The sequence below is a fragment of the Taudactylus pleione genome, unplaced genomic scaffold, assembly GCF_031769625.1.
Source record: "Taudactylus pleione unplaced genomic scaffold, aTauple2 ptg000142l, whole genome shotgun sequence".
Classification (NCBI taxonomy): Eukaryota; Metazoa; Chordata; class Amphibia; order Anura; family Myobatrachidae; genus Taudactylus; species Taudactylus pleione.
Genome location: NW_028284544.1, coordinates 3,287,501 through 3,313,334, shown reverse-complemented (window position 1 = coordinate 3,313,334; position 25,834 = coordinate 3,287,501). Strand labels below are relative to the sequence as shown.

Genomic DNA, 25,834 nt, shown 5'->3' with positions numbered 1-25,834 from the left:
AGAACTCGTCAGGGAGTTAACCCACGCTGGCTCCTGAGAACCCGGGAGCGGGGAAATAGGGAGACTGTGGGGTACCACCAATTGTCGTGGGAACCCCTGCATGAGTGACGACACCACAGACTGCTGGGACAAACCCATCGGAGTAAACGCGGGCTGCGGAGCTAACTGGCCCACTAAAGCTGTTAACGCCTGAGCGAAACAAGCCCAGGGCGGCTCCTGTACCGGTGCTGTAACCGTAATAGGCCGCGCCATGGACAAACACTGCCGGCAAAGGCCCTCCGCGCTACCCTCCCCCTCCGCTAACGGTACTTTGCATGTGGTACACTGTAGCCGGAGGGGAAAATCACTTTCAGACATGATGGCACCACGTATGTGACCTCTCTCACCAATTAAGTATTAAATAGGCGAGAGACCACCCTGCAGCACCGCACCGCAAGGGCTTTAGCAGAAAGAACAGGGACAGTAATAAAGCTGACAGTTTAGAGAAGAAAAGTTACAGGCAGCGCTAGCACAGTCACATACAATGCAGAGAAATAACAATTCCTGCACTAACAGCGCTGATCACTCAACTACACAGACACAGGGCCTGGTAGGACACAGCGCTGCATACACAGACCTGAGCCACAGCGGAGGAGAGGTATGCGGGGGGACCCAAACCACGATGCTTCCGTCCAGCGCTTCCAGCAGCGTTCACCATGCGTTCTGGAGAAGATGGCCGCCGAGGAGCAGAGAGGAGGCTGGCCTGGGGGAGGAGCGCTGCCACAGGACCAGTCGGCAGCATGCAGAGAGGGCTGTGTGCAGCGGGGGAGGCGCCGGCTGTGAGACAGGGAAGGCGCGCTCCCCTGGCATGCATTTAACCCCTGGGACGCCGCAGCGCTACCGCTCTGCAGCGGTCCGCTGTCCCAGGGGGTAGTGGAAAGCGCAGGTTGGTCGCCTGGCTCCACGCTGCAGCCAGTCCCCAGGGAGCCCCCTGCCTGGGGACTTAGGACCATGTGACCAGCGGGGACCCACCGCGGGACCCCGCTGCTTACCTTTGTCCCCCTTGGATCCGGCCATGGTCCGGAACATCTGGGGTCACCGCTAGCTGTGACCCCAGATGCTCACCAGCATCCCCGGATCGGTACCGGCGTTCTGGTACCGGCGGGGGTGTAGGGAAGACAGCATGGACGTCAGGACTGACTGTCCATGCTGTACATCCAGATGTGCAGCCACAGCTGCACTGAAGAAAGCTTCAGGGGCTCTTCTAGCCCCCACTCCGACAGGTGCACCCGACGCCGGCCGGGCACCAAACTAAACTGGGGTGCCTTGGCTCGGGGGCGGGGTATAGGAGGGGGACCCTAGTGCATCCTGGGAGGCTGAAAAGCTTAACTCTATGGTGCCCAGCGACTGACGTCACACCTATACCCCAAGGTATCCTGTGGATACCCTATGGACCCTGAAGTAGAAATACAGAGTATTAGATTTCCAGAAAGGCGTACCACCTAGGTTACACTGGGCGGAATAGGCAATGCCTGGATGACATAACATGTAATGGGGGTAATACAGAACATAAATCATTATAGACAATCCTTACAAAATCATCAGATCCATTGCATTGTTATTTCTACACACAGGAGTACCTGGTGAGGCAGCTTTCTTGGGTGCACTACATAGGTTAATATTAACATGTCGAGACTACATACAACCGCCCGTGAAGGTCACAGTCATCTATGAAAGGGTAACCCACTTTTGGGCAACCCTTGCACAATATAAATTGATATCCCCCCCCCCCCCCCACATAGCAAAAGATAGCCACCCCCCTTCAAATGATATAATGACATCACAATGACTGAATTAGTCACAGTTATAATGTACACAAGTTTGAGTGTGTTTGCATATATTCTCGTTTAAACAGGATAAAAACAGAGAAATAGGAAAAAATACAGATTTTTTTAATTTAAGGAAATATCTACTACTGCTGCACTCTCTGTGATTTATGTTATGGAGGATGCCCATCTTTAGACATCCAGCAGAGCTTGATACCAACCTTACAAGTGTACCTGGGAGGTGGGGACCGATCATCTCATATTTTTACCAATCATGAGATGACAACTTCATCAGGCTTGAGGACCCTAACTTAGGTAATCAAGTTTGTCCTACACAAGACAGGGCATACGAGACTACATGATTTATCTCGCCACATGTATGCTTAATCTGCTCCAGCAATGTCCAAAAAGCAGGTGATCTATACAATACTAGTACACAGGTGCTCTGTGCCCAGTACATACCTGTCCAAGGAACTCTGAGTTTATTCTCTCCTTATCAATGCATATTTCATGCAGTTTAAAAACTTGGTTCCTGTTCACTATACTGGATATTATCTATGATGAGCACTGTAGACACAGTTTATGGAGCATATACACAGGAATGTATCTAGAGATCCGAGCGCCCCAGGCAATGTAAGCCCCCAGTACTGGCCACCCCCCCAAAACGTGGCCCCCCTATACAGTGCCCCCTAGTAGCCACCCCCCTGTGCTGTGCCAGGAAAAAAAGCACACACACAAAAATAAATAAATAAAATAACTTACCTGATCCCCGCTCCTGCCGACATCCGCCACTGTCCACTCCTCCGGGCCCGCTCTCGCTCTGCACTATGGGATGGGAGAGACGTCATGACGTCTCTCCCATCACCCGCTGCGGGGGGAACCGGAAGGCGAGCTCATGAGTGAGCGCCAGCCGGCTCCCTCCGTGGACGCTGGCGGCTGTGTGCGTTTGTTACTGTGTAGGGCAGACCGCTCTCACTGCGGCCTGCTCTACACTTGTGGGGCCCGGGGCACTAGCGGGGCTAATTCAAGCCCCTGGGGTAGTTCACCCATTGGCTGCTGGTGGCACTGCCGGACGGCTCCCCTGGCGAGTGCCATCCTGGCCAATGGGTAGACACGCCCCTGCGTATACACCACAGTGTGACGGAACCTAGCATTTAGCCTGCATTCTGCAACAGTTATGCACAGGACCTGTCTGGCACTTACTTTTATTCCAAAAATTCCTCATTTCCAATTATTCTATGTTTCTCTAGGCAGTGACTCTTGCATACAGTAGAAGTATATGAATTGAGTTTGGTGGCAATGTTGCGCTTATAGTTTCCATTCATGCCACAATATTTCTGTTCAGTCATTTTATCTCCTCCATTCCAAACACACAAGAAAACCAGTGAGGCTACAATAATGAATGTAACGTACTAAATAGACAATTGACAAACCTGATTACTGCAGCACTGCAGTCAGACAGAAGCAGCTTTGTTCCTCTGCAGAGTTCATAACTTTTTCCAAAGTCCTTTGGATGGAACATGTGTACCAATAAAAAGATCTCCTTTAAAAAAAAAAAAAAAAAAAAAAAAGGATAAAAAGAATTAAAATAATAATAATAAAAAAAAACGAACAACGAATGTTCATACAAGTATTCCAACAGTAACGAGAAGGGGGTTTAGACTACAGAACCATACATTTGATAAAATCTGGTGCTAACTGTATTTGGGACTCAGATGGGAAAACATGGCTTGTGCTTGTCTGTATATTGCTGCACCTGAGTGTTGCGCACCTGAATCCAGAGTCTGAACATGACCAGCAAAACTTAGAACATACAACATTAAACAAGTCACAAGAACTATCCTGCTGCCCTCTACACAAATGTGACTGTCTGGAATTCATCTTCGCCAAGTCTCGCAGTCCATGTGCAAATAAAATGGTTTTATCAGCTCCAGAGTTCCTACCCCCAACGCAGCAGATTTACTTTTCTGGGCAGATTGGCACAAGATGAAAGGAGCCAAAGATACGTGTAAAATTCACAGTCCGTACTGTCCAGGGATATGTGGGAGAAATGACTCTGACAGAGAGCAGAGCATATTTAAAGTCCACCAGTAAATTAACAGAAAATGTATTCATGACAAAACACTTGAGATGTGTCAGAAAGGTCTGATCTTAATCCATCAACATCCAACAGGCCTGAAGTAACAAAATACCGTGCAGAAAGGAGAGGGTGTCAACAAGAATATTTCTTCCATGATTCGGTGCACCAGTGGGACGTGGAAGGAAAATGTATTCTCTCTCATACCTTGGTATATGCACACTGCAAAAGGCATTCCCAATAACCGTTACAGATATTCATAATGACTAGGGGTGAGCGGGTTCGGATTTCTGAAATCCGAACCCCCCCCCGATCCGAGTCAGGCTCGACTTTTCCCGCCTGACTCGGATCTGAAATCGAGGCAAAACGTCATCATCCCGCCTTCCGAGTCTCGCGGGTTTTGGAACCTATATAAGGTGCCCGCGTCGGCACCATTTTCTCACTCGGCTGTGGACAGTGAAGAGGGAGGGTGGGAGTTAGGACTGGCTGGGCTGTGTAGTGTAGTGTAGTGCTGCTGTTGTCCACTACTTCAAAGTCCATAGGGGCTGGCTGTGTTGTGCTGTGCTGCTGTTGTTAATAGGGGCTGTGTCCACTACTTCAAAGTCCATAGGGGCTGGCTGGACTGTGTTGTGCAGTCAGTTCTCCATAGGGGCTGTGTCCACTCCAAAGTCCTGTGCAGTGTCCCAGTCCTAAAGGGGTGCTGTAGTGTTGTCCAGGGGGTGCTCTGTCCATCAGGGGTGCTCCCCCCAAGTGCTAAAAAAATAATATATTTTCTGTGTTTGTGAATTGTGTGCGCAGTAGCCGCACGTGCATCAACAAAGTAGTGCCAAGCGTGCGCCTGTGTCCTAAGTAAAGGGCCGGCTGGCTTGACCGTTAAAGGGTGCTGTAACCCCCAAAGTACACTCCAGTCCAAACCAAAAAAAAATATATTTTCTGTGTTTGTGAATTGTGTGCGCAGTAGCCGCACGTGCATCAACAAAGGAGCAACACCAAGCGTGCGCCTGTGTCCCATAAGTAAAGAGCCGGCTGGCTCATTTCTTAAAGGCTGGTGTAACCCACAAAGTGCACTACTCTCCAGCAAAAATAAAAAAATATTTTCTGTGTTTAGCCGCACGTATATATCAAATCGATATAACATAAATGGAGGACCAAACTTTCTCCGATAAAAATAAAATACAGAAAGATCAAGAACCACTTCCTCCTAGTGCTGAAGCTGCTGCCACTAGTCATGACATAGACGATAACATGCCATCAACGTCGTCTGCCAAGGCCGATGCCCAATGTCATAATAGAGGGCACATACAATCCCAAATGACAAAGTTCAGGAAAATGACCTTGAAAAAAACATTTAAATCAGCTGAAGAGAAACGTAAACTTGCCAATATGCCATTTACGACACGGAGTGGCAAGGAACGGCTAAGGTCGATCCCTAGTATGTTCATGACTAGTGGTTCAGCTTCACATGACGATGGAAGCCCTCCTCCCACTAAAAAAATCAAGAGAGTTAAGCTGGCAAAAGCACAGCGAAGAACTGTGCTTTCTAAGAAGATATCACAAATCCCCAAGGAGAGTCCAAGTGTGGTGGTGGTTGCGATGCCTGACCTTCCCAGCACTGGACGGGAAGAGGTGGCTCTTTCCACCATTTGCACGCCCCCTGCAAGTGCTGAAAGGAGCACCCACAGTCCACTTGCTGATATGCAAATTGAAGATGTCACTGTTGAAGTACAACAGGATGAGGATACTGGTGTAGCTGGCGCTGAGGAGGAAGTTGGCGAGGAGGATTCTGATGGTGATGTGGTTTGTTTAAATCAGGCTCCGGGGGAGACAGTTGTTGTCCGTGGGATGAAAAAGCCCATCACGGTCATGCCTGGGCAGAAGACCAAACATTCCACCTCTTTGGTCTGGCAATATTTCTATCCAAATCCGGACAACAACTGTCTTGCCATATGTACCTTATGTAAAGGTGGAATAAGTAGGGGTAGGGACGTCAACCACCTAGGAACATCCTCCCTTATACGGCACCTGCAGCGCGTTCATAATAAGTTACTGTCAAGTTCAGAAACTTTGGCTAAGACCGTAAGCAGTCCAGGGACACCTAAATCCCATTGTCCTGTTGTATCCAAGCGCCTGCAAACCACACCGTCAACTCCCTCCTCGTCAATTTCCTCCTTAGTCAGGATCGGAAGTAGTCCTGCAGGCCATGTCACTGGCATGACTGACTCGCCTATCCGGGATTCCTCCGGAGGATCCTGCATTGCTACGCCTCCTGCTGCCGCTGCTGCTGTTGCTGCTGCTGGGAGTCGTTCATCATCCCAGAGAGGAAGTAGGAACACCACTACTTTTACTAAACAATTGACCCTCCAACAGTCCTTAGCGAGGAGGATGAAGTACGACAGCAGTCATCCTGAAGCAAAACGTATAACTGAGGCTATGTTGGTGTTAGACGTGCGTCCGGTATCCGCCATTAGTGCAGTGGGATTTAGACAATTGATGGAGGTAGTGTGTCCCCGGTTCCAAATCCCGTCTAGATTCCACCTGCATCCTCAAAGCAGCAGCGACAAGCGTGCGTCTGTCTGTTAAAGGGTGGTGACACCCTCAAAGTGTGCTACACAAACAATAAAAATATTCTTCTTTTTTCTGTCTTTGTGAATTGCGTGGGCTGTAGCCGCACCTGCATCCTTAAAGCAGCAGCGACAAGCGTGCGTCTGTCTGTTAAAGGGTGGTGACACCCTCAAAGTGTGCTACACAAACAATAAAAATATTCTTCTTTTTTCTGTCTTTGTGAATTGTGTGGGCTGTAACTTAACCACGGACATGTGGACAAGTGGAACAGGGCAGACTAAGGACTATATGACTGACAGCCCACTGGGTAGATGTATCAACTTACGCAGCAACAGCAGCAGCGTCACCAGTCGCTGCGACTGGTGACGCCAGAAACGCCAGCTCGTTCCAAGGCAGGCTACGCTGTGTATCACCGGTTTCAGTAAGAGGCACCTTGCCGACAACCTCTTAGAGAAACTGAGGGAAATCATAGCCCAGTGGCTTACCCCACTTAGACTCTCCTGGGGATTTGTGATATCTGACAACGCCACCAATATTGTGCGGGCATTACATCTGGGCAAATTCCAGCACGTCCCATGTTTTGCTCACACAATAAACTTAGTGGTGCAGAATTTTCTGAAAAGCGACAGGGGCGTGCAGGAGACGCTTTGGGTGGCCCGAAAAATTTCAGGCCACTTTCGCCATTCAGCGACTGCGTGCCGAAGACTGGAGCGCCAGCAAACACTCTTGAACCTGCCCCGCCATCACCTGAAGCAAGAGGTTGTGACGCGGTGGAACTCAACCCTCTATATGCTTCAGAGGATGGAGGAGCAGCAAACGGCCATTCAAGCCTATACATCCACCTATGACATAGGCAAAGGAGGGGGTATGCACCTGACTCAAGCGCAGTGGAGAATGATTTCCGTGTTGTGCAAGGTTCTCCAGCCCTTCGAACTTGCCACACGTGAAGTCAGTTCAGACACTGCCAGCTTAAGTCAGGTCATTCCCCTCATCAGGCTTTTGCAGAAGCAGCTGGAGAAAGTGAAGGAGGAGCTAAGACGGAGCGATTCCGCTCGGCATGTGGGACTTGTGGATGAAGCCCTTCATTCGCTTTGCCAGGATTCCAGGGTGGTCAATCTGTTGAAATCAGACCACTACATTTTGGCCACCGTGCTCGATCCTAGGTTTAAAGCCTATGTGGTGTCTCTCTTTCCGGCCGACACAAGCCTGCAGAGGTGCAAAGACCTGCTGGTGAACACACTGTCAGCTGAAGCGGAACGTGACACGTCAACAGCTCCTTCTTCATTTTCTCCCGCAACTGGGGCTGCCAGGAAAAAACTTAGGTATCCTAAGCAACCCACTGGCGGTGATGCAGGGCAGGCAGGACCAAGTTTGGACATCTGGTCCGGACTGAAGGACCTGGCAACAATTTCTGACATGTCTACTGTCACTGCATATGATACTGTCACCATTGACAGAAGGGTGGAGGATTACATCGGTGACAGCATCCAAGTAGGCATGTCAGACAGTCCATACCTGTACTGGCAGGAAAAAGGAGGCAATTTGGAGGCCCCTGTACAAACTGGCTCTATTTTACCTGAGTTGCCCCCCCTCCAGTGTGTACTCCGAAAGAGTGTTTAGTGCAGCCGGGAACCTTGTCAGCGAAAGGCGTAGGAGGTTGCTTCCACAGAATGTGGAGAAGATGATGTTCATCAAGATGAATTATCAGCTCTTCCAGGGAGACCAGCCTCCAGAACGTACAGAGGGACCTGTGGTGGTGGATTCAAGTGGGGACGAGTTAATACTTTGTGAGGATGAGGATGTACACACTGAAGAGGGTGAGGAATCGGTGGATGAGGAGGATGAGGATGACATCTTGCCTCCGTAGAGCCAGTTTGTGCAGGGACACATTAATTGCCAGCTTGTTTTGTGGGGGCCCAAACGAACCAATCATTTCAGCCACAGTTGTGTGGCAGACCCTGGCGCTGAAATGATTGGTTTGTTAAAGTGTGCATGTCCTGTTTATACAACATAAGGGTGGGTGGGAGGGCCCAAGGACAATTCCATCTTACACCTCTTTTTTTTCTTTGCATTATGTACAGTTTGGGGCCTAGTTTTTCAAACTGCCATCCTGTCTGCCACTGCAGTATCACGCCTAGATGGGTCACGTGTTTGTGCCGCCCACTCGTGTCGCTTAGCATAGTCACCAGCTACCTCGGTGCAACCTTTTGGACATAAAAACACTATTGTGAGGTGTGAGGTGTTCAGAATAGACTGGAAATGAGTGGAAATTAAGGTTATTGAGGTTAATAATAGCATAGGAGCAGAAAAACCTACAAATTCTGTGATTTTAGCTGTTTTTATGCTTTTTTTCAAAAAAATACAGATCCAAAACACAAAACCCAGAACCCAAAACACGGAAGGGTGGTTTTGGCAAAACCAATCCAGATCCAAAACACGAAGAAAGATCCAGATCCAAAACCAAAACACAAAACACGAAAAGTGGCCGGTGCACACCCCTAATAATTACCCATAACCGTCTCTCCCCCCCCCCATCATGTTCTTTCAAACTCCTCCCTATACACAATAACTTCTAAAGGAGCCAATTAAATTCTGAGCGATGTGCGCACAACTCGGAATTACAGTAGAGCTCCTACAGGGCTGCAAGAGAAAGTAGACAACGTTGCTTTCACAATGTACTTCATTATCAGTATTCTCACAATGTTCCTATGGCAAATCACATACATGGAAATTGAATCAGCCCCTAAAGCCCAGTACACACTGGACGATTCATTTGAACAAAATGGACGATAACGATATATCGTTCAAAATCGTCCAGTGTGTATGCACTTACAGAAGAACGATGCACACTCCCGTGGGTCGTTAACCATATCCCCAGTAGTCTGTACATGCAGTACAGTCTGGGGATTTCGTTAGCAATGCCATGCTGCAGTCGTGAGTCGTTGCCGGCATCGGCAAGTCTGTATGCACTTGCCGATGCCGGCACCCCCATCGCATCAGACATCGCTCTGTACACACATCGGCCAGTGTGTACGGGGCTTTAGACTTCCAAAAACTCATACCTGAAGCAATTATCTTTCCATTTACAGCTATTACAATTCTTTTATACATAAATGTTCCTTAAAACACTTCCATAACATCACTCTGTGCAGATCACTTATAACCGTTTTCAGACCTGGGTCATGCCTAAAAGGACTTGCTTGGTGGGCACAGTAGCGCATGGAGGTGACATCATCTCCAAGTGTCCACTGTTAAATTGAAGTCCCAGGTCAGGTTTGAATAGCGACGACCTGGAAATAAACCGGGTCCTTCACCCAAATGTGAGAAAGGGAAAGTACTTAAACCCCAGCTTCAACCAGTGTTCAGTGTCCAGGGTCTGAGCCGGCTTACCGATGTTTATGTCTGAAAGGGGTAATAATAACCAATCTCCATATCCACCTACTGTGCTAACACCTCCTTATAAATGAACTACTAGAACCGTTCCCTAAATCCTTCTACGAACACACCTCCCTATGGGGGAAGAGTCAATTAAGTGGAATTTGAATAACACAGAGAAGGAGTTACCGAAGTTATGCAGCTGGCCGCGTTGTGCCCTGCACTTGGTTACTGTGCCTTGAGCCGGGTGTTAAGTATGAGAATGCCAGTTACCGCAACTTAAGTGCCAGCCCTATTTTAGTCTTATTTCTGCTCACACATCAGGAGGGAGCGAGCAGAAAATCTCTAGTCGGGAGTTTACAGCATGGTCAATTCGATAGCTCCGGGAACTCCTTTCCGGAGCTAATCAACATCGCACCCTATAAATCCCCTCCTATAACCGCTCCCTACCAACTACAAACATGCCGCATACAGTAAATGTACTCTTACAACCCACCCCTCCATATCTCCACCTACTAATACACCTCTCCCAAAAATCATATCCTATAACCCTCCCCTAATTGCACCTACTCACAATTCGCATGATCAGAAAAATGATTCAGCCCAGAAAATGGCTGCCTACACCGTGTGTATGTGACAAGTGCTTTTGAATACAGAATGGAGTCAGGCTCTTTCCAGGGAGGCCTACACATTTCCATGATGCATTCTGAATTTAAGCAGGTTGCAGTCTGTCAGCAACGATTGTCTCATCCTTAACAGTTTTCCAAAATAAACACTAAGAAGCTATGAGAATACAGGAGGAAGATTGCATGTCGACTCTGATGAAATCCCCCTAATAAAATATCGCCCCCATACAATTCTTATAACGCCTTCCCTAAATCCTGCCTACAAGCACATCTCCCTATAACGCTCCTCCTATAATCCCTCCCTACCAACTACAAACACATCATGTAAGCTAGGTACACACCGAGATGATGTCGGCACGAATAGTCGTTTCCGGACTAATCAGAATGATATCGGCCACATTGCTCAGTGTGTACGGTCAATATGCTCGCTTCCGCCGCCGCTTGGGACATCGTCTGGTCGGCCGTGCTGCACATCCACCCGGACGATATTGCAAGTGGCCCCGTTGCAATTAATGAAGGATGGAACAAGGTATCGTTCAATCGTTTATTGCCCTGTTCTGATGTGTACCCAGGATCCCATATGTCGGCCCGACATACCGGCAGCGTAAACATCGCTCAGTGTGTACCCAGCATTACAGTAAGTGTCCTCCTACAACCCACCCCTTCATATCTCCACCTGCTAACCCAAAAATCCACTCCTATAAATACTTCTCTAATGGGGATGTAGTTTAAATGCCGGTGATCAGAATGCCAGCGCTGGAATCCCGACACCAGTCAGAATCCCGACGGTAAGTAGTGGGGTTAGGGGGGCAGTTAAGTTTAGGCTCTGGGGGAGAGGGTTAGGCTGCTGTGGTGGAAGGTTAGGTTTAGGCTGTGTGTTGAGAGGGTTGGGTTTAGGCTGCGTTGGGGGGTTTAGGCTGTGTTGGGGGGGGGGAGAGAGGATAGGGTTTAGGCTGTGTTGGGGGGGGGGGAGAGAGGATTGGGTTTAGGCTGTGTTGGGGGGGGGGGGGGGAGAGAGGGTTGCATTTAGGCTGTGCCGGGGGGGGGGAGGGGAGAGGGTTGGGTTTAGGCTACGTGGGGGGGGGGTTGGGGTAAGGATACTTATTGACAAGTGTTAGTATCGGAATTCTGACCACCGGGATCCCTAGTGCCAGCATCCTGTACCAAACCCCTCTAATTGCACCTACTCACATCTCCGTCATAAATCTCATCCTATAACCCTCCTAACACTATAATCCCTATAGAATTAAATCTATAAATCTTTCTCCTATAGAAATTTTGTATAATCTCCAATTAAAAAATACAGCTCCCACTAGCTATTCTATGGGTCCTTTTTATACCTTCTTACCCCACTTTCTAGAGTCCCTATTACCATTTCTACGCATTAATAGCAAACAGAAAATTAAGAAAAAAATTCTAGAAACGGGATTTACAGCCCAACATTTTGATAATAATATGTATATTTTTTTCAATACATATGCTGCTGACAATCATATCTCATCATAGGTGTATTTTATTAAAATCCACAGAAGTGATATTTGCCATGCCATTTGTTTTCCCTAGGCAATATATTATCTTTCATAGCCTACAGTGGAACATTTCCCCTGCCTGTTTAATGACATAATATTCCCCAAACTAGGCACAATTGAAATCTTACTGTTCTGCTAAATATCCGAGTCATATGACACCTTGGAGCGGAACTTTGCACATTTTTCTGGCAAAATTGGCCTTAAGTGTTCCAGTGTTCTGCACAGAAATTCCCCTTCATTTTTGCTCAAGCCAGAACAGCCTTATTTTTGTTCCCTCTATTTATAAGCTATAGAGTGGCAAAGTAAAAGCGGAATCCATGGATTTTATGACAGGAAATAGCTGCAGCATTCCCCTGCATACTCCAAATCTGCGGCGATACAACTGTTAGCACTGCTGCATCACAGTGGCAGTGTGTAGCTGCAAGCCTAGTCTCTGCAATCACTGCTCAGATGTTCTTCGCATGGTCACATAACTGGAGGACTGCAAGGAATTGTATCACCCATGATCCAAACCCATACTCATAACTCCATACCAGGGACAGTTTTGTCAGAAGCCTGCTAACCTAGCAGTATGTGGCTCGTAACTTGGATTATAAACTCTACATTGGGCAGTGACTGCTGTGCCCAGAAAAAAAATATATATCACTAACTGTACAGAACTACAGAAACAGCTCTTAATTATTTAACTAATGCGTAATTAGCGCTCCACCAAGTGCTTTGACTTCTATGGGCATTTCCTTTGATCTATCATGGGGATAATTCCACTTACATACAGCAGAGCAAGTCTGCAAAACGCGACAATTTCTGCTCAGTTAAGCAAAAGTTTGAATCCTACACAATTGTACATCTTACAGAATGGGGCCAGGCTCTTTTCAGGGAGGCATACACATTTCCATGATGCATTCTGAAATTAAGCACGTTGCAGTCTGTCAGCATCGATGGTCTCATCCTTAACAGTTTTCCAAAATAAACACTGGGAAGCTATGAGAACACAGGAGGAAGATTGCATGTTGACTCTGATGATGTCATTTATAGGTCGGGCAGATTCCACACAGCGCTTTTTACAGAACTGGCGTACTTAACTTTCCTTTAGTTTCAATTGTTCCCAGATGACAAGGAAATCTTGTACCCCAAACTGAACTTCTTCTTACACTGGGGACACATTTTGTGAGGAAAAAACAGTCTTGTTTTATAGACTAACTCAGTAGTTTCCAAACTGTGCCCCATGGCACCCTGGGGTGTCTCGGGACACTTGCAGGGGTGCCTCAAGTTGGTGGTCCAGCACCAAATCAAATTATTTATGGTCAATGTAATGTAAATATGTGGACAAACAGAAGCACAAACCTGACGCCATCACATAACTGAACCTAAGGATGAGAGATAAGCACAATTTACTTCACTACTTTATTAATTTTTTTCTGAATTTCTCAGTAACAAACTTTTGGCTAAGGGGTGCCGTGAGAACAATGCTGATACTCCAAGGCGCTGTGGTTCAAAAAGGTTTGGGAACCTCTGGACTAACTAAAGCCCACAATAAATCTAATTAAAATTCCCAGCGAAAATGTATCTGTAAACCTTACTTCATGGCATATATTCTGTATATTTTGTGAATAAATGACCAACGCCAATTGTTTTTCTGAGGGGAGAAAAAAAAAAAAAAAAAAAAGAAAAAACAGAATATTGCTCTGCAGCAATAATAGCGCTATGATATGAATATGTGCCACTAAGGAAATGTGTTGTAAATGAGAAGGTACTTATTCAGGAGATCGGGTGAACATAAGGCCTGTGACCCACTAGCATTAAGGAAATGTCAGTGAGAACGCCTGTCAAATCTTGTCACGTTTCATACGCTGTGTGTACACCTGCAATTGGCGAATGCAAGAGACGCCGCACATGCTCCACACAGTCTGTTGAAGGGAGTACATCCCAATCACGTGCTTTTTTTAGTATTAATAAAACAAGTTAAAAGCATTTCCAAAGTAAGTGGACTGACGTCCTTCGTCATCATGGCAGCAATACCAGGAAAACCTAAATGGTGTATACACAGAAGAGCCATCTCTTGTAAGTATGAAAGATTATTTGTACAAGCAACACTACAAGCTTAATTATTTATATATCTAAAGTGATGAAGTGTCTCAACCGGGGCCACTGATCCTAGTGAATGGGCATGCTGTACTCTCCCCTTGCTGTGGCACAAGTGACCAGATAAGATTTGAAAAGCCCCTACTCCAGCAATAGGTTCACTTAGACTTGATCTTGGCCTTCCTTAAATAAAATTAAAAAAAAGGTCTGCATTAGGGATCACTGATTCCCATACTGAGTCTAGCTCCCGTAATGTAAAAAAAAAAAAAGGGGTTGGTGAAACAATAGGTATCCAACCTATGCCGGCTACACTGTGCAAAGTCATACATCACCTCCTCACTGGCAGCTTAGTCGTTAAAGGATGCTGCTCAGTGCAAAGTAAACTTGGGAAAAGCAGAAGACTTGTTCCTTCCAAGAGCGAAAGACAGTAAGAAACTATCATGCTTTCTAGAAGTCAAATCAGGCAGCCGCAGGGCACTTCGTAAAGCACTAGTCGGCCGGCTGGATTCCCCTGTTCTGCCTCCCACCCAATCTCCCTCCCTTGCCTGTCTTGGCATCTGTAGCCACAATGGGGGCAATGTGTGAATGGCTCTCTAGTCCTCCCTCATTCATCCAGAGAACAAAGAGGACCTGTGTTGTAAAGTAACATTTCCTAGAATGAAACCTGCCCTCTCATTATAACGTGCTGCTCTTGAAGACTGTGGGCATCTTGTGCAGTGTTATGAATGCCTTGCAACCTTTGATTCATGAAGGGGGGGACAATTTGCAGTTGAAGGCTTACAGGGCTTGCTGGTACTAGTTGTATCACAACAGCTGTAGAGCCGGAGTAACTATTTATAGGGTGTAGCTTTCCTTTGACGTGCACAGAAATTGTAATATAAATGTTAATATTGTTCATAAGTCTTACATATTATATCATGCATACAGTTATAGGGTTATGTGATAACTTACAGTGAAAATAATAGTTCATTGGACTTCTGACCAGTCTCTCAAGTGGCTGTGAAACGTGACATATGGAGTTTAAGTAAATGGCCAGATGTTGTACATGCTGCCCTAAGGTAAGGATAGCGCGTAGGCATGTGCAGAACAAAATTAAAGAACTCCATAGACCATCTTTACAGTTAACAATACTTCCTATGCTATTGCAAAACGTTTTTTTCTAGAAAAAAAAAAAAAAAAAGGAGGCTACACCCCCAAATTCTTAGGTATGAAAATAAGCTTTGGATATATCTATACCAGTGTTTCTCATGGAACCCTAACAGTGCGTGTTTTCAAGGTATTACCAGTATTAATTAGCACCACCTTTAGCTCTACTGTCTCAGTCGATTAACTCACCCGTGCTCCAGATAGATTAATCTGGAAAACATGCACTGTTAGGGTTCCATGAGGACCGGGTTTGAGACGGGTTGGGTATGATTCAGCCGCCGGTTCAAATACTGACGCCGGAAGCCCGACTGTTGAAAGTCCCAACTATGGCTGGTAAGAACCCTAACCCTTCCCCTCCCTAGGTGGTGCCTAACCCTAACCTCCCCTGTGATGCCTAACCCTAACCCCCCCTTCCTGCACCCTAAAGCTAACCCTCCCGGGGTGGTGCCTCCTTGCAGCCTAACCCTAACCCCCTAGGGGGTGCCCAAATGTAACCCCCGCATCCCCGAGCGAACACAAAAGGTAAGCCGGCAGTCTGGATGCCGACTCTGGTATCATCCTCTTCAGGATGCCGGAGTCAGGATCTTCGTTCTGTTCGGGATTCCGGTGTCGGCTTCCTGACCACCTCCCCGTTTGAGACACCCTGATCTATACTTTAGAGCTCTAGATATGCATTACTTAAGGATATATTTTAGATTATAAAATTAGTTTCTCAACTCTGAATATTCCCGTTCCCTTCCAGTAAATATGTGCCCAAAACTGTACCCCACATGACACAGCCTGACAAGCGACTTCTACAGGCGTAAAACTACATTTACGTCAAGTGCTTTTTTTCCCCTGGCTACGTCTATATATTCCAGAGTGATTGCATCATAGATTTCTACAAGATTCTAGGATCTCTCCTTTAATTATGCACATGATGGATTATTTTATGCAGCAGAACATCAAACCAGCTGCAAGTAATCTAGAGAGGAATTTCCAGAGTTATTACGTCCCTGTCTCACATACTAAATTAACCATGAAAGACTATATATCTATAGCTAACTACTCATTACATCTAGTTAGTAATAGAGGCTTTTTTTGCATTAAAGTACTAGTTTTAGAAATTATTGATGGTGGGTTTTTACAGAGGCATTTGCAGAGGTTAGGGTTATCCATAAGCCAAATGCGGTGATGCAGGTTTTTTGGTGGCCTTGCCTCATCTGAAGTGCAACATAATCTGTCTTACATCTTAAAATAAGAATTCTACCCAAATAGATCTCTGTTCATGGGAATCGGTATGGAATCCCGGCTGCCTCATGGCCGGCAGTTCGATTCCCGGCAGCCCGACAGATCAGCAGAGCCTGGCAGCGGAAGCCAGACAGCGCTGGAAATCCCGATCGTCCCGAAGTATAAACTAACCTAACCCTCCTTAGGGGTGCCTAACCCCCTGTAAGTGCCTAACCCCCCCCCTTCCCCGCTGCCTAAGCCTAAGGGGGGAGTTTAACCTCCTGGGTGCCCAAAACCTAACCCTCCCCCCCACGGCTGTCCGCTCGTGGCACCCGGCATCCCTTCGATCGGGATGCCGTGTGCCGGTCTCCCGGCGTGGGGTAAATGACAGGCATCTAGATATAGACGCCGGTCATTTATCCCACGCCGGGATAAAGCAGCCGGGAAGCCAGCTGTCAGTATTAAGGTAGCCGGTTTCCCGACTGCATACCCTGTTCATGTACATACTTTGCATTATGGAAGCTTAACAAGATCAGGGCAGTTTTCAGCAAATACTTTGAGCCGTCTAGGATACATATATAATTTGAACATTGTATATAATTATGTAACAATTGCATAGCAGAAGCTTACTTGAGACTCCTCGAGTATTGGGACAAATGCCGGCCTTATCTCACCGTACTGTGCATTTTCGAATAACCAATTGTCTTTCTGGAGGACACTGCTTATTGATGCCAGTCCTGCTAAACATGGGCGTATGTTTTTAGCTTTTACCATGGAATATTTGGTTCTATGATGTCAGTTTCACTTGGTACATTTCAGAATAATTTCCATTTACCATACAGAATGGTTATAAAGAAGATAGCATGTAGTTTATTTTATTACCGTTATTTATATAGTGCACATATATATAACAGCACTTTATAGAGCATAATTAGGCATGCACACCAGCCCCTGCCCAGTGGAGCTTACACTCTATAATCCCTACCACGTGGGCACTAGGGTTAATTTTTGTCTGAAGCCAATTAACCTACCTGTATGTTTTTGAAGTATGGGAGGAAAGAGGAGTACCCGGAGGAAACCCACACAAGCACTGGGATAACATACTAACTCCTTAAAGTTAGAGCCTTAGTGAGAATCAAAGCTAAAACCTCAGAGGTGTAAGGCACAAATCTCATCATTGTGCCAGCGTGCTGCCCGGTTCTGCAGTACATAGTAAACAATAACCTTACTAGACTTGTGATAATCAGATGTAAGATATAAGTGCATCTGTAAGTCAGCAAGGGTTCTCTCATTCGCAGGGGCGTAACTAGGTATCTGGAGCCCCCATAGCAAAAGTTTGCACCACCCAATGATGAAAAGTGTATATAAAACACATGTAACTTTAACAAGGAAGATGGCCCCCCCCCTCAGCCATCGGCCCCATAGCAGCTGCACCCCTTGCACCTGTGGTAGTTATGCCCATGCATCTCTTATAAACCAATATCTTCCATTTTATTCTTTGGGACAGCCTTAAAGAAAATTACCAAGTTCCAACATTTACTCCCAATTAAGGCAGACCTAGATCTGGATTTTAGAACCATCACCATGAGATAGTGTGGCATATTAGTAACAGAGCGGGGGCGATTCAACTCAGCGGGAGTTGAACAGCGCAGAGAGATTGGTCCCAGAGCTGTTCAATTCAGCATGCGGTTAGGTCGACTAAATGATTTCAGGAGGGTGCAAGGAGAAATCAAAGTTAAGTGCAGCCAGCGAGGCTGTTTTCCGGCTTAGCGGCCGGCACTTTACTCGGTGAATGCCCGCTCTCGCGACTAAACACCCAGGTTAAGTCACGAAAACCTGCATTCTCTGACTTAACTGCTATTAGTCTGAATAAATAGCGCGCTGAATTGAATAGCTCCCGGACCAACTTCCTGGCGCTATTCAACTCGCGCTGGCTTCAAAATACATTGTTAATAATTTGCATAACAGGGGGCATCAGTTACAGTTTCTAAGCCACACACAGAACTGAATAAAGCAAGTGGCAGCAATACTATTTTAGCAAGAAAGTGTAAGGAGGAGGTAATTAAGAACGGAACAAGATACAATTTGTAAACCAACTTCATATCATAGAAGTCTATTTATTAATTTATGATTTGTGGTCAATCCTCTAAAAATGGCGAATTTTGGAGGATTCCTGCATTAGAGAGTGTATTGGAGCTATTTATCATCAGGTTAACAGCAGCGGGCCCTCGATTTTAAAAATCGCATCAAACAGTACTCATAGCTTTTTATGGGGACTGCAAAAATGGCCAAATTACCAAGCTCTGAAACACATTTGCTAGCTATCACAATTGTTGGCGATGGGCTACCATTTGCAGGAGAGGGATCTCCGTATCTCTCCCCGGCCACCTAGCCTTGCACATGCACAGCAGATAACCCGGGCCCAAATAGTCAGTGGCTGTGATACTGTAACGTAGCATTTTGCATGCAGATACAGCCGCAGTTGAACACAGAACATAGGCATGCTGCATATCATTTTAATCAGCAGAAACTGTTTGTGCATCCTGCTCGCATCACTTGTCCAATAAGACTCATTTGAGGGGAAAAAGTTACACGAAAACACGCTCAGCGCTACCTAGTCACGCCACAACATGGCACGACTAGGGCAGTTTAACGCGCAAGGAAGTGAGATGTATTTGTACACATCAGTACATGTATGCAGTTACACAGATGTGGGTCATCACTTAGAAGCAGGTCCATACAGTTCTACTTGTAACTATACAATGTTGTGCTCTGGGTGCTTGCTATTGGGCTCTTATACAAATATAAACTGAAGAGTTCTGCAAATTTACTGACAGCACCCAATAGAACTCCTTAAATTATCTATATGTACAGCACAATGTAAGACTAAGCGATGTAGAAGAAAAAAGTAGTAGTAATGGTTTAGCGACATATAGGATAGATTAATAAGGCTGCCATGCCGTGTTGAGATATATTGTATTTGCACATTCCTTTTGACAAAACATAACAAGCAAGCCATTCCCCTAAGCATTTCCATGGCCTCTGCCTCTCAATAGCGGCCAAACATGCAAATCAGCTGCATGAAGTCTGCACTAACACAAAATAAACCAATACAGCTAAAAGCAACTCTGGAGAGCAACACACATTAGTGGAAAGTTCAAGTACAGGGAATCAAACAAAATGTAACATATATTTACTAGCGATTTTACTAATGGGTTCTTAGTAGGCCAGTTTTGGCACATGAAACAAATCCATTGTCATGGTCACTGAGCCAACAGAGATGACATTAGATACTTAAAAGGAAAAAACACAAACCGGGGGCGCTATACAACTAAAGAAGGAGATGGTAATGTATTGGTGTAATATGGACCAATTAGAGAAGATGGGGACAATACAAAGAGACAGATAAATAGGCCTCAGGTGATTGCGGCTACCAGTAGAGGAGCTGACCCTCTTAAATACAAAACAATGCAATACAATACATATAGGAGCGCTATCTCTAAAGGCCTGAGTATTGGGTATTGATGACTTAATTTTCTCCTTTTTAGTGGAATCTATTATTATCACAGAATATCAAGAAATGATGAGAATCCAACAGAGGTAAAGGGATTTATATCAAGTCTCAATCCTTATACACAGCATTATAAAAAAGGCAAATTGTAGGAAACAGTAAATTCCCAAATAAGCACCGCTAGTACAGTCTCCTGCTTATATAAAGAATTTGCTTGTAGGGAATGGAAGGACCGATTCAGAGATCTATTGTTTGGTACAAAGACAATAATTGTGGTGCACACAACGGGAGACAGGACACGCTGAGAATGACAGTAGTGTGCCACTATTGGTGTCAATATGGTACCTTCAAACTCCGATTTGGGTGTTTCCACAACGCAGGTCCCTCCAGGTCAAATCCTTGACGAGTGCACTCGTGGCCGCGTGTGTAAGTCGGAGCTCCTTTAATGTTCAGCTGTATCCTTACAGCATTGTCCGGAGACGCCGATCGAAGTGCGGTGCAGAGGGAAAAGACCAACAGAGGGTTCAGCTGTGCAGTAGCAGGAAGTGGGGTTAGTGAGCTTGACGCGTTTCTCGGCTCCTGCAGTTTCATCAAGCAGTCTCTCCAGTAGCAAAAGCATCGGCTTTAAATACTACACATCTCCAATCAGAAATCATCTTTCCCACCTAAGTCTTGTTCTCATTAAGTAATCTGATTTAATTAAAGCTAATAAACACATAGCTCAGTTTATTCAACATAGTTAAAAAAAAAAAACACAGACTTGGGCAGAAATATTCATGTTCATTGAGGGAAAACCTCATAGGAGACTATATAGTAAAAAACCAAAATATAGTCATAATAATTCTACTAATTGTAATAAAACAAATAACAACAGACTAAACAGATATGTACAGTATTAAATAATTTAACACAAATAGTCTGTAGATATAGATATTAAATAATTTGACACAAATAGTGTATGAAATATAGGGACCTACTGGCACATATATATATATATATATATATATATATATATATATATATTCAACAATTATATAAAATAATATATATATATTTGGGAATTTATTATTTCCTACAATTTTCCTTTTTTATAATGCTGTGCATAAGGATTGAGACTTGATATACATCCCTTTACCTCTGGCTGCTAACATGGATGCACAACTGAATCAGTTCAGCTGCTGATATTTATCAGTGATACACACGAGAGGATTTCAGTTTAACTAATCCTACCTTCACAGGACATTATTGGTACGAACTGGCAACATAGTTGCACATTATTGGAGAACTGGCATTTCAGTCGTTAATCACGGCAGTTCCAAGATTAGGGTATACAGCAGTGTTGGCTAACCTTGACACTCCAGCTGTTATGGAACTACATAACCCAGCATGCACTGCTACAGTTTTGCTATTAGGGCATGCTAAAACTGTGGCAGGGCATGCTGGGATATATAGTTCCACAACAGCTGGAGTGTCAAGGTTAGCCAACACTGGTATACAGGTTCATCCTTTAGGATTATTGTATTGAATGCTTTGCCACTTTTGAATACACCAATTCTCTAGTCCAATTCATGCTCATGTTATTTTGATGTAAATGTCATTGTTGTTCATTTGTATTGTTTATTTTCACAATTTTGTGATTTTATAATTTTTTCTTTGCTTTCTGGGTCCTTTTAATGTCTATAAAGATTTTTACTTGATTCAATTTCTGTGGGATTCTCATCATTTCTTGATATTCTGTGATAATTAATAATCAATTCCACTAAAAAGGGGAAAATTAAGTCATCAATACCCCATACTCAGGCCTTTAGAAATAGCGCTCCTATCTGTATTGTGTTATTAGATACTTATGCTGCGTACACATGCAGCGATTTGTTTGACGAGGGAACGATAACGTTATCGTTCAGTCGTCCAAAATATCGTTCAGGTTCAGTCCCAAAACGACCAATGCGCGCTCCCGTTTGTAGTTGGTAGTTATCGTTCACCGCCCGAACCTCCCGTCCAACCTGATGATATTGTCAGGCTGAACATGTTCAGGGATAAGGGAGGGAGCCCGGCACTGAATGATACCGGAAGTGTCATATCATTACCTGGAGCAGGAGAATAGATCACAGTTTTACCAAAGCGGATTATGGGTAGTGAATGCCTATGACTTTCAACTGAATTATAACCATCACCAATCAATTATACGAGGTAAGGTAGACAGCTCCACTATGCTCATTTTGCCAGGGAGTACCAAAGCATTACTTACCCTACAGAAAGACAAGGCCTCATAAAGTGACATCCCCCTAAGATCTACAGTATTTATATTGAGTTAATGTACAAGATGTTTGATTCTGCTGGTTATTGGAGAAAGCCAGTCCTGTGACAAGAATGGAGAATGGGTATAATTCCAGCGGGGCTGTGAAACTACATTACATATTTGAGGACATTAACTTCTGCAGTTACTGCCAACCACAAAATGGAGAAACAATTATAGAAGAATTTTCTTGGAATAATCTGCCCTTGATGTGTTTTTTAATCTTGTATTAATGCCAATATAGAACAGTGTTATCACATCTGCTCTGTACGATAATACAATCTGCCCTCTAATACAATCCATCCTGCTCCCTACTACAATACGACGCTAGTTTATTGGTGCAGAAGAAAGAATGAGACACAAGAAGATGGGGGGGCACTATAATTTTGTTCTTCTGGTTTATTTTGCACAATTGTCAGAAAGGTCAACAGCAGGGTATATTTTCCTGTAGATCTACCTGGAGCAGGTGCATTTGGTATTTTCCTACAGTACAAGGTCTAATTTCCAGATAGACAAGCCTCACCCCACTGACCCTGTTAGAAATAAAGGCCCCCATACATCAGCAATTGAATGAAAAAGGGAAAGCTTTTTATACACAATCGAATTGTGCCAATTCTGCAATCGACTGAAAAAGGGAAAGATTTTTATACTAATCGATTGCAAATTGCATGATTGCTGATGTATGGGGGCCTTTAGTTGCGTGGGTGTCAGTGCCCTTCCACATGTGAATATCTGATTCTGGCAAAAGAGAAATTCATGCAGCATCGACACCCACTAATCTGGTTTCATAGAGGCTGAATGGTAAGAGAAGAATGGATTGTACTATGGGATAATAAGAGCAAGCAGGAGTACTGGCAACGGCTGTGAAAGGAGCACATAGGCTAAAATATTGTGTAAAGTATGAACCGTACATTGTACATAGGATTTTAGCCAGGCTGTAATATTAACAGTAAATTCTTCAAGATTGTTGAACACATCTACATTTTTAAAACTGCATTGAATGTAATCACCACACCCATGACTTGAATCTACCCAACAGCTTATATTTAGAGGATGGCAAAACCCCAAAATGTAATTTTTTTTTACAATAATGGTAATAGATTGCCTTTGAACAGAGCTACAGTGACAAGCCAGGTAAAGTATTACCAACCCAGTACATTGCAAACAGATAAAGCACCTCTCATAACATTAGGACAGTGGGCCTGACTCAGAGCCACTGGCGTTCGCAAGCGGCCAGATGTTCTGCGTATGCGCACGCTTCGTTCTGCTCGTGCACGAACACTCTGCGTTCACAACCGTCACGCTCGCCCAGCAAAGTCAGCCCAGGGTAATGAGTGACAGGAAAGGCCGTTTGTGGGTGGTAACAGGGGCAGGACACTAATAACGGTGGATTGGAGATGCGAATGCAGGCGTGCCTGGGTGTTTCAACGCCGTTTTAGAGGCATGCATAATTAACAGGCAGCGTCATAGTACACGTCACTTGCCATTTTTTTACACCGATTTCCTCGCAATGCTGGCAGTAGGGTAAAGCTACCTCAAGCACTGCGTTCGCATCCGATGGTGCTCGATGTACCAATGTTTTAATACACTTCCTGGAGATGACGTTTTGCTGTTGGGCGGCTCTTCCTGTGCGATTGGGTGTACGCATACACAAAGTGACCGCCCGCTAAGACATGGTGGGCGTGTTTATGCCTTGGCGAGCGATCGCTTCCCGTGGCGCCACTTTGAAAAATTTGCATACGCATCTAGCGAGCGTACGCAGATAGCGAACGGGTCTGAATCAGGCCCAGTGTTCTTTTGGAACTGCAGGCTGGTCATACAGAGTTAAACTTGTTTAAACTGCAACCATTTCAGTAACTAATATTGCTGGCACTGCTTCTATTAATGAAATTAACCAATCCAAAAAGAGCATTCTACAAAACAAGTGTGCCCAGTTTTCAGTCACTGTCTGCCTGTATTGAAAAGAGCATCCTTCCTTTGATGAGGTAGTGTAAGAGCTTGATTAATAGATTTAGGAGATGTATCAAATCTTGGATAGCGATAAAATACCAAACAAACAATCAGCTTCCGTCATTTTAAAGGCTGTGCTACAAAAATGACAGTTAAGCTGGGTACACACTATGCGATTCTCGGCCCAACATGGCTATATCTGTCAAATGGGGACGATAATTGTATAGTGTGTATGCAGCACCACGGCCCGACTATTGGTTTAAAACCCGCCGGATCAGCTCCCAATATAGCATCTCTGCACACTCTATGTTGGTCCCGTCATTTTGTTATACAAAAAATGCGGTGTGTACGGACCTCGGCCCGATATCTGATAATTTATTAGCTTTCTCCTACCGAGACCAAATGATTTGGAATTGGAAGGATCAACTGTACCGCCCTTACCAGCGGTACAGTTCGTGGTTCGGGCTCCAAATTTATTTATTTTTTTTTTTTTTAAGACGACTGTGGATGCCTACATGGACAAGAGGACTGGTCCAGGTATTGTAGGAGAGTATGTGTGTAATAAACTTATCACCTGCCGCTGAACCTGGCGTCTGACAGATCAGGGGAAGACGGCGCAATGGTGAGAAGTGTCCCATCCAAGGCCACAACCTGACAAGTAGTTGCTGCATTCCAGACAACGGATTCCTCTCAGCCAGAGGCTTCATTGGCTGTGATGAGAGCTCTTCAGCTTTAGGTCAAGAGGACCAGGGAGTTTCGCAAGTCGGACTCTCTTTTATATAATGTCTATAAGCGGTGGCCAGCCACTAAGCAGACCTTGGCCCGGTGACTTCGCTTTACCATTCGCCAGGTTTATTCCTTGGTGAACCTTCCTACCCCTGCTGTGGTGATGGCCCATTCCACCCGGTCAGTGGGGACTTTGTGGGCATCCCGCTGTGGGGCTTCTGCGGAACAGCTCTGTAAGGCTGCCACATGGTCATCTGCTCATACCTTTGTCAGGTTTTTTTCTTTTGATAATTTTGGGTCCTCAGACGCTGCCTTCGGGCGTTCTGTGCTCACTGGAGCTCATAAGCATCGCTGCCCATAGGGAACAGCTTTAGGATGTCCTATTGCCATCCCTATGCCCCCTAGTGTAGAAGAAAAAAAAAACAAAACTTATGTCTTACCTTTTAAGTCTCTTTCTTTGACTCCATAGGGGGCACAGGGCAACCACCCTGTCGCACCTGTCTGCCGGGGTGGGGGGTTTCCTTGGTGACCAGTCCGGCTGTACTTTCCATGGTGTGGATGGTTCTGTATGTATACTGCCATGGGCTTGCAAACTAAACTGGAGGTCCCAGTGGCTGGGGGCGGAATATAGAGTTGAGGAGCCTGGGCTTGTGGGTAAATTTCATTAACTGTTTGGTGCCCAGTCTCTCCTCTCCAGGCTATACCAATTCTCATCCCTGTACCCCCTATGGAGTCGAAGAGAGACTTAACAGTTAAGACATAAGTCTTCTTTTCTATACACACTACTCTATCCTTTTATATTTTCACTGTTTGATTATTAGAATAAATACTTTTAGAAGTTGACAAATAAAAGTTATGTTTTAATGAAGGTGCATCAATTTACAACAATTCCTTCTCTCCCTTTTTTGTAATTTTGATACATGTATGTGCTCAGTCTTGA

General features: G+C 45.2%; 1 protein-coding gene across 3 annotated transcripts in view; it reads right to left on the bottom strand.

The window, feature by feature from the left end:
- The window catches only part of PPP2R3A (protein phosphatase 2 regulatory subunit B''alpha), a 203,201-nt gene that overhangs the window by 146,325 nt on the left and 31,042 nt on the right, over positions 1-25,834 (bottom strand). For 2 of the 3 annotated variants that reach the window (XM_088473842.1, XM_088473841.1), the window contains exon 2: positions 3,239-3,348. The exons of the other annotated variant lie outside the window; for it this stretch is intronic. The gene's annotated coding sequence lies outside the window, so the exon portion shown is untranslated. The remainder of the gene's footprint in view (positions 1-3,238; positions 3,349-25,834) is intronic. 3 annotated transcript variants of the gene reach the window in all.